The following is a 9,418-nucleotide window of genomic DNA, read 5'->3' as shown; positions in this document are numbered from 1 at the left end:
CTTTGTTAATATATCACATTACAGGAACATTTTACAAAAACCATCACAGGCCTCTATAACATCTGGAAAACATTGTTTTAATGTTGGTTTGAGAACTTGGGAACAGAATCTGTGTTGAAACAAAATCTTTCTCAAAAGGTTATTTGAACATTTGTTTCTTTGGGCTCTAAAAACGTTCTGAAAAGGTTCTAGTAATGTTTTATTTTAGTCCCATTTTCCAAATGTTGCATTGAGAACATTCTTCCTTGTTTAAAATTATGGAACGCTGTTTAAATGTTTTATAGAAGAACGCTCTCAACAACAACATCACCAAAAGCAATATTACAGGCAAACGTTCCACCTTTGTTAGTGTCACATTAGGGGAACGTTTTAAAAAGAACGTCTGATGCATGATAGAAAGTCTCTTCATCTTTTATTTTCATGTAAAAACGTTACTTTTAACCTGATAGGAACATTATTTGACATGATAAATATCCTTAAAATGTTCTGTGAACAAAAGATTGAAATCTTTTCTTTGTTAGAGTTTGGAGGTTAACTTATCCAGCATTGTGGAAACGTTCTCCACCAGCTGGGTTTTAATTCTGAAATGTATGATTGTGTTTTGTTTTGTTTTTTGTGTAGAAAAGTCAGTTCTTTCATTTGCATTAATTGGGACAACGATGCATCGTGGAATTACCTGCTGCTGCTGCTGCTGCTGCTGCTGCTGCTGCTGCTGCTGCTGCTGCTGCTGCTGCTGCTGCTGCTGCTGCTGCTGCTGCTGCTGCTGCTGCTGCTGCTGCTGCTGCTGCTGCTGCTGCTGCTGCTGCTGCTGCTGCTGCTGCTGCTGCTGCTGCTGCTGCTGCTGCTGCTGCTGCTGCTGCTGCTGCTGCGGCTGCGTGATGATGGATGGAAGCTCTGATGGATGTGGCCTCGCTGTCGTCTCCTCAGGAGTTCATCGTCTCCCAGCAACACATTTCTAACTCACATTATTACTGAAACTTAAGAAGCAATTCAGGCGGCTTAAATCAAACTTCCATCATCTTTCTGTAACCGTCACAACAAATAGCAGCTCCCAGACATGATAACTCGCCGCTGTTTGCTCAGTAAATACTCTGTGGGCTTCTCACTCTCTCCTGGCTTGACCCCGGCCCAGGAAGAGCCTTTTTTGGAGCCGAGGAGAACCGACGGGTGTCCCAGTTTAGATATTTCACAGCTCTGCGGGGCCTTAGCGTGTTGATACAAGTGCTGGGAAATAACACGATTCATGCCATTTGTGTTTTTCATTTAGTTGTCATGTGCGGGATTTTTTTCCCAAGGAGACCTGGGGATAAAACTGACCCATATTAGCAGCAGATGTTTTGGGTCGCGGAGCTGAGCGTGTTTTGTGCTTTTCTCAAGGCCTCGTGTGGTGAGAGGAGCTCCAGCAGAGGGGAAGCCAGTGGAGGAAGAAGAAGAAGAGCAGTCGCAATCTGAAGGCTTTTAACTTGAAAGCAAACTCTTCTCCAGCCAGGATAATGTGGGAGGGGAAAGGTGAAATGTTCTTGTATCAGCAGCTGCTAACCAGCATGCTAACATTTGAGGTTAACCCTCCAGTGAATTTTGCTGGATTTTGATTGATATTTTGTGAATGTTCATAAGAAAATATTACAAGTTTTACTGATATATATGTAATCACTGTAGATAATTTTAGGATTTTTCTGGAAGATTTTTATTCATTTTTGTTGCCAAATTTGGGGGATTTTTTAAAAATAAAACTTTCAACGGAAACTTTTAAGGAATTATTAGAATTTTCTTCCAGAAGGTTTTGCAAATTTTCAGAAATTTGTGGAATTTTTTAGCAGAATTTTTGGATTTCAGACAAGGAAACAATATTTTTGGTGCCCATAAATGAAGACAACCGGAGGGTTAACCCGTGATAAAAACATCCATCCCCCTTTCCAGCTGTGTCTGTTTGCCATTTGTTTGAATACAGCGGCCTGCTGCAACTGAAAACCATGAGAGTGGGTGAAAATACACCCAAATGGTTAAACTGTGGGTGAAATGGCTCAAAAATGAGCTAAAACTCACTATAATGGTGGTAAAACTAGGCAGACATCATTTTGTCATTATATAAATACTGACTGTAGCTGCCTATAAGCACAGATACACATCTAGACTCAGAAATCTGTGAGTAAAAACCCTGACCTTTGACCTTCAGAAGAACTATAAAATATTTTATATACGCATGAAAACTGTTCATAAATACAAAGAATTTTAGTATGACTGGGCTCGAGTGCGTCTCACCGCCTGCATTTTACAGAACCCCAGACCGCCCCGTTATTCTCCACTTGTTCGATTGAAATGCCGTCAGTGAGTTGGATCCCGGTAAGCACTGAGATGGGTCTATTCTCTTCTCTTGTCACTCCTCCACGATTCATCGCAGCCTCTCGCCCTGCCCTCCCCCAGTCTACAGCTGTTAAAACACCCCATATTATTCCCATAATTGTTTCAGTGTGTGGGCTGTTATTTTAATGTGCCAAGCTGGATGAGTCCAAAACTGTTGTGGTACAAAAGGCAAGTATTTTCTGACTACTGACATTCTTGTGTGAATTCTGACATTTAGGGAGCCTCATTATCAGGTTTTTATTGTATTAAACAAACACAGCTTAAGGAGAGGTATCATAAAATGCACGATAGTTGACCCACAAACATTCTTCGGGCTTCTCATCACATTTTGATCCGCTATACGTTGAACATGTCTGTGCAGTTTTTCCTTCCTTTTGCAGTAAGACGTACCGCACTACATGTGTTTGGAGCTTTCTGATTTGCATTTCACAATGCGTGAAATGGATACTGAGTGGAAAAATGAAGTTAACAAACGCATGCAACTTTTCTCAGAAATTATGCAGATTTCACGGACTGATAGGAATTAGCAGCTTCTCCAGGACACGTGTTTCCGAAGTATTTCCCATTGAGGCTGTTTAGTGACTCACGGTTTTCGGTTTCAGGTTTTTCCAAAACATTTTCTAGCGTCTACTAGATGCAGGTAACCAAAGAAATGTGCTTATCAAGTATTCTCCCTTTCAATCACCAGTTTCTCTGTGTAACTTTAATTAGAGGCTAATCAGTGTTTTCTTACATCTTTAAAAAGGTGTTTATGTTGCTTAACAACTAAATAAGATTTGGTAGGAATTCTTGGCCATATCTTATGAATCTGTCTGCCAGTGAATTTTCTTTTTTTCTTCTCCAGAGCACAATGATTCTATGGTTTTTGGCTGCTTTCTCACTACACTGGTGTTTTATGTAACGTTCCCCTGCAGACCTTTAATAATTACAATCCCTTTTTTCTTTCAACATCTGTTAACAGCTGCAAGAAAATTAATTTGGAGCCAACGCGATGGCCGCAGATCCACAGTCTGAAAATTTATCGTTCTGCCTTGGAAAACTCTATAAGGTGAGATAAAGAATGTAACTGATCCTTATGCAGCTGCAGCTTTTAACAGTTACGAGCGCGTAAAAGGTGCTCTGCCGAGGCGTTGGTGTGCTGTTTTTCCTCAACAATAAAAGCACAAAGTAAGAATGACATCGCCGGAGTTGTCTTTCTTCACACAACCTGCACACAATATCTCACATTCTGCTGGTCGTAGTGAGTGTGTGTTGGACGGGACTGTCATCCAGTTACAACTCCTCACAGGGGCTGTGAAAAAGCTGGATTTCATGTTTAGCGTTTATTATACAGCCCTGTTATGCTCAGCAAATGTCTAAACAACATGTTGAAGGTTGCAGAGAGGTGGAGATGCAGAGAGCAGGAATTAAAGTTACAGGAGGAGTGAAGGATATCAGATGTAATCTTTTCGGCTGATGAAATAAAAGCAGAGTCCCTGACTGCATATGTACACAAAGGAAACCCGATACCTGATGTGATGAGTTGGAAATGTCAGACCACACTTTTTCTTCTCCAAAGTGTCTACGTTTGTGTACTGATGTGGCGACATCAAAAGCCGTCTTTACTGCGAGTTTTGAAGCCGCGGCTTAGTCTCTCCAATGCCGTTCATGTGTTTTGAATAAACTTAGATTTACTTAAAACGCTGTGCCAGACAGGCAGTGAAAATGAACTGCCAGTGTCACGGGGCAGGAGGTGGACTCCAGTGATTTTAAGAATGTAGAAACACTCAGGAGCTCTTAAGTGTAAAAATCACAGGCAAAAAGTTATGTCACACTTAAAGCAATGAACACAAAAAGTCACTGAGAATCTGTCTCAATCACACATAGCAGAGTTTTGAGCCTGAATTTCGGTTAAAATATAATTTTGAAGTCACAAAAACTAAAAAAATTATGCCACTTTAGTGCTGTGATTTAGAAGTATCAGCTTCTCTTGGACAACATGGGATTATCCATTGATGGTTGGACTCAGTCGCTTCTTCTACACATGAAGACGACAATAAAGAAGCAAATAATTGTGTTTTGTTTTGTGGCTAGCTCAAAAATGGCATTAAAATCATGTAAAAGAAAGAAGCTGAACAGCATAAATCTGATGCTGAATTGCCATTCAAGGTTCCAAATTGTGCTTCCTTTCAGCAAATGAATCAAAATCTCACACGTCTTCATAGTGTGTCTTTTAAAAAAATTTTTTAAACTCAAAATACTGGAAAAATGGTTTATTTCATCATGACTTTGTAAAACCTGGTTTTAGGGTTGTTCTAAACAGGTTATTTTGCTCTAAAAACCAATGAACTCCTGCTGGTTTTTCTCTCTTTCAGGAAGAAAACTCTCTCTGTGTCTGTGATGTGTGATGAACAGATGAAGCTGTCAGTTTGAGCTGGCCGACTAGCGGTTAGTTTGGTGTTATACAGCACTTGGGTCAAATTTTTACGTGCTAATGAAGCTGCTGTTGTATATTTGTAGTTTACAGATTTTTTTTAACACCTCCAAATGTGGAATGACCACAAAACACAACAAAAATGAAGTTCAAACCATATGGGACCTTTACGTATAAAATATCTCCTGACAAATGACAGTTGTTGATATTTTTACAATATAATATAAGTTATGTTTTTGGGATGATATGGTTTAGTAGTAGCTGCGGAGATAACTTTATGGTCACATGATCTACACAAAGAAAGTACATTACTGAGGACACTGCAGAGTTGTGTTATCTGCCAAACTGAACCCATAAGTCAGACACAAATCTGTTTTTGTTCTTGTCATGAGATGGTAAGACAAAGAGGTGACACAGCTGGTCTGGTTTTAGTCTTGCGTGAACGTCTGACGCATAGATTAGAGGGTAGGGGGTAGCTGCACACTCATAGCTGTGGTGGATGAGCTGGACGACCACCTTGAATGTAGTTAAAGGTGCATTTATCCAAGAACAGCAACAGAAAACTCCACAGATACTGTCTTGTGAGAGGAGAAATCTAAAATTTGGAAAAATTCTGCTGTCCAAGCAACCATTTGAGTTTTTTTCTGACTCCTTATACAAAATATATCAGAGTAGAATCAGTCTAGAGTGCACTTTAAGCCTTGCAGAACATGAAAATATTTCTACAAAACTAAACCCTGCTGCTGTTGGAAGTCTAGTTTGTCCAACAAAACAAAGTTCTTCACAGTTGATAAGGAAAGAAGCAGTGAGAAAATATATAGAGAAGTCTTATTAATTACATTTTCTTCACTTGCATTGCATTTTTCTTGACTTTCTAACTTGCAAAAGCACTAACATGCACACACAGTCTTTCTGGTGCAGCGTCACAGTTTTTTTTTACTAATCTGAAATGAAACCCAACCTCAAAGGCCAACACTGGGACTTGGTGGAGACTAATGTTTTGAAAAAGGGGTGAGTCACACTAAAACCCATCGGAACTGCTCTGCATGGCTAATTAAAATAAACCAGTGGCCTCCAATCACGGATCCAGCTGGCATGGCCCGTATAAACAGCCTGTTGCCCTAAAAAAGGAACCCATGATTCTCAGGACTCAGAAAACAGTGGCGAGCGTCCCAGTCGAGTTAGAGCGAGAGTACAGGGCTGGACGACTCAAAGGCCACATCTGGGATCACTGTGTCGTGAAAAACACTCGGGAGATGTCGAGATATCCGTACGAAAACAGGCGCCCGCAATATTCCTACCAAACATCCATGTGAATATTCCATATTTGACTGGCTTCCACTCGGTCGAGTGTTTACCTCTGGAAATAGTCGTCTCATAAGTGGCATGAAGACTTGACAGCGGAGTCTGGCATCAGGCTTGATCCGTCCCAAATGGGCGAGACTTTAACGTGACAGTAGGTGAAAACAAATCCCCCTCGACTCTCATGTGAGGTTAAGTTTTCCCACATGGAATGAGAAGACATTCCGGGAACTACTGACATCGACTGAAGCGTCAAACCCTGAGATTTTTGGAGTGATACTTTCTGTTGGCAAGAGATTGACTCCTCCTATCTCCTCCTGCTTCCACAGCTGGACTGGGAGTGTATTGAATGTGCCACAAGCTTAATTATCCATACTGTGACTTTTATGGAAAGGAGATAAATTCTACTGACCCTTTATCTCTCCACGGTTTATTCATTTGTTGCTGTTCTGCATGCATACCTGCAAATATTCATTCAAGCACTTTAATATACACTGTGAAACAATATTCAAGGGTGCATTCAGACACAGAACTGGCTCGATCTCAGTCTTTCCGGCTCAATTTGATGTTTTTGGTCGAAGCTTTATTGAACTAACTCTGTATACCTGGCTCACACCCTCTTCATTCTCTGCAACAATAACACCACTGTGCCAGTGAGTTCCTGTTCTCAGTGTTCGGGCGCTCTTTCTACGGGAACAATGTGAGGCCTCGCAGCCTTTTCATGTGTGCTGATGTGATGCTTGTGGTTTCCATTTATTTTCAGAAGGAAGAGCGCCACATCCACTTCACGCTCAGACTGTGCTCTTTTCCCTGAAAGCTCAGTGGCAAGACGTGATGTTAGTTTGGAAGTGTTTATCGCTTTGGCGTGCCACACATGCCATTCACTCCCGTATGGCTCCACAAACAATATGACCTTGCTTGGAGCCAACAGAAATAAAACTCTGGGTTTTTAATTATTTTTTACAGTCTTATCATTTTTAATTTATTTTACCATTGCCCGCTGGCATTTCATCACCCGTGTGGTTCAAACACAGAGACGAAGAGTAACACATCATATAAATATCAAACTGCAGCGAGCAATATACACGACCAGACTGAAGGATAAGAATCACTTATCATTTCCATTCTGACATGTAAACAATCCGCTGTAGGTCAGTGGCTACAGCACTTGTTCTGTTACAGCACATATAAACATGCCTTGGATGATGAAGAAGGTGCTAACAGGACCCAGGGCATGAAAAGAGAGCACAAGCAGTCAATGACAGGTTTTTTCTCATTTCTGCTGTGGGCAAATCACAGATTTGTACTGTGAGATAAAGAGAGACTAAACAACAATCAGTTGGTCTTGAGCCATTCAAAACTCTGGAGAAGTAGTGTGTCACCACGATGCCGATTTACTGCCTGATACACTGAAATACTTAACCCTCGTGTCGTTCTGCGGGTCAAATTGACCCTATTTAAAGTTTGAAAATGTGGGAAAAAAATAATATTTTCACAGTGAAACTTCTGATGTCCACATTTTCAACATTTTTGGGAAATCTTTGAACATTTTTTGGTGGAAAAAAAGAAATGTTTAAAATGCTTCTTAAGAACATTCACCTAAGAATCAATCAAAATCCAGTGAAATTCACTGGATTTTGGTAGATTTTTTCTGAATGTTCTTAAAGAAAATATTAGAAGTTTTACTGATATATATGGAATCACTTTAGATATTTTTAGGATTTTTTTGGAAGATTTTTATTCATTTTTTGAAAATATTTACAATTTTTTTGTTTGTTTTTTAAATTTTTATTTCTTGACAAATTTGGGGGATTTTTTTTTTTAAATAAAACTTTTAAGAGAAACTTTTAGGGAATTTTTGGAATTTTCTCTCTGAAGATTTTGCATATTTTTATAAAGTTGGGGAATTTTTTTTTTGCTGAATTTTTTGTATTTTTTTTCAGAGAAAGGAACAATATTTTTTGGTGCCCGTAAATGAAGACAACAGGAGAGTTAAAGGAGAAGCTCGTGTTTTTGGAATGAAATGAGATGAGAGAAATGGTACTACCTAAACAGTTTTCTGTTAAATATGAGTTCAGGAAACAGTTAGCTTAGCTTAGCATGGAGGCAGAGGGAAACTGCTAGGTGAGTAGTCTGACTTGCTAGGTGTTGACTTTAGGTATAAATCTACTATTCTCCTCCACTTTTGCAAACTGTATGTTAATTTTCAAAACATTTCATTATAGTAAATAATAATAACCTACAAACAGCAACGTAGACACTGAAAATGGCAAATTTTGAAGTCCTCGCAGTGAATTAGCCGTGTTTCTCTTTCTGCGTTCATTAATTTGAAGGGACACTATAGCTACATCCTGGGCTTAACACCACCCAAAACAACTGTCTTCAGTTTAAGAATACAAACAAGTCCGTGTGTTTTTCCCCCTTTAACAGAATGATACTAAGGTGGAGTCAGACCATTCTCCAGCCCTGACAGAGCACTGTGAATGGTCTAGTTAGACGAGACTAGTCAAAAGTTATCAGATTCATCTACTAGCAGCAAAAAATTCAATAACAGTTTATATTGTTTTCTTAATATATACAAATAAACTGTCAGGTTTTGGCTTTTGGAGGTTTTGTGCCAGACTATTCCTTAAAGTTTCTGGAAGGCGTGTAGCACCTCCTAGACTCCAGAAAGCCACGGGTCCATTTTAGCTAAGCTAACTGGGAGCTAGCATACTTAACCCTCGTGTCGTCCTGCAGGTCAGAATTGACCTGTTTTAAAGTTTGAAAAGGTAGGAAAAAAATATTTTCTCAGTGAAACTTCTGATGTCCACATTTTCAACATTTTGGGGAAGTCTTTGGACATTTTTTGGTGGAAAAAAAGAAATGTTAAAAATGTTTCTTTAAGAACATTCACATGTGAATGTTCTTAAGAATATATTAGAAGTTTTCCTGATATATATGGAATCACTTTAGATATTTTTAGGATTTTTTGGAAGATTTTTGGTCATTTTTTGAAAATATTTACAAGAATTTTCTTGCCAAATTTGGGGGATTTTTTAAAAATAAAACTTTTAAGGGAAACTTTTACGGGATTCTTGGAATTTTCTTCCTGAAGGTTTTGCAAATTTTCAGAAATTTGGGGAATTTTCTTGCTGAATGTTTGTTTTTTTTCAGACAAGGAAACTATATATTTTGTTGCCCGTAAATGAAGACAACAGGAGGGTTAAAGCGCATGAGGACAGTATTGATCTTTTCATTCAACTCTCACAAGAAAACAAACTTTTTAAACACAGAATTTTGAACATTCTTTGAGAAGAGCCAAACTTTATCTCCTGATGAAGACGATGTGAAATGACT

This window comes from Amphiprion ocellaris, chromosome 18 (assembly GCF_022539595.1).
Source record: "Amphiprion ocellaris isolate individual 3 ecotype Okinawa chromosome 18, ASM2253959v1, whole genome shotgun sequence".
In the NCBI taxonomy this organism is placed as follows: domain Eukaryota; kingdom Metazoa; phylum Chordata; class Actinopteri; family Pomacentridae; genus Amphiprion; species Amphiprion ocellaris.
This window is presented reverse-complemented; position numbering follows the sequence as displayed.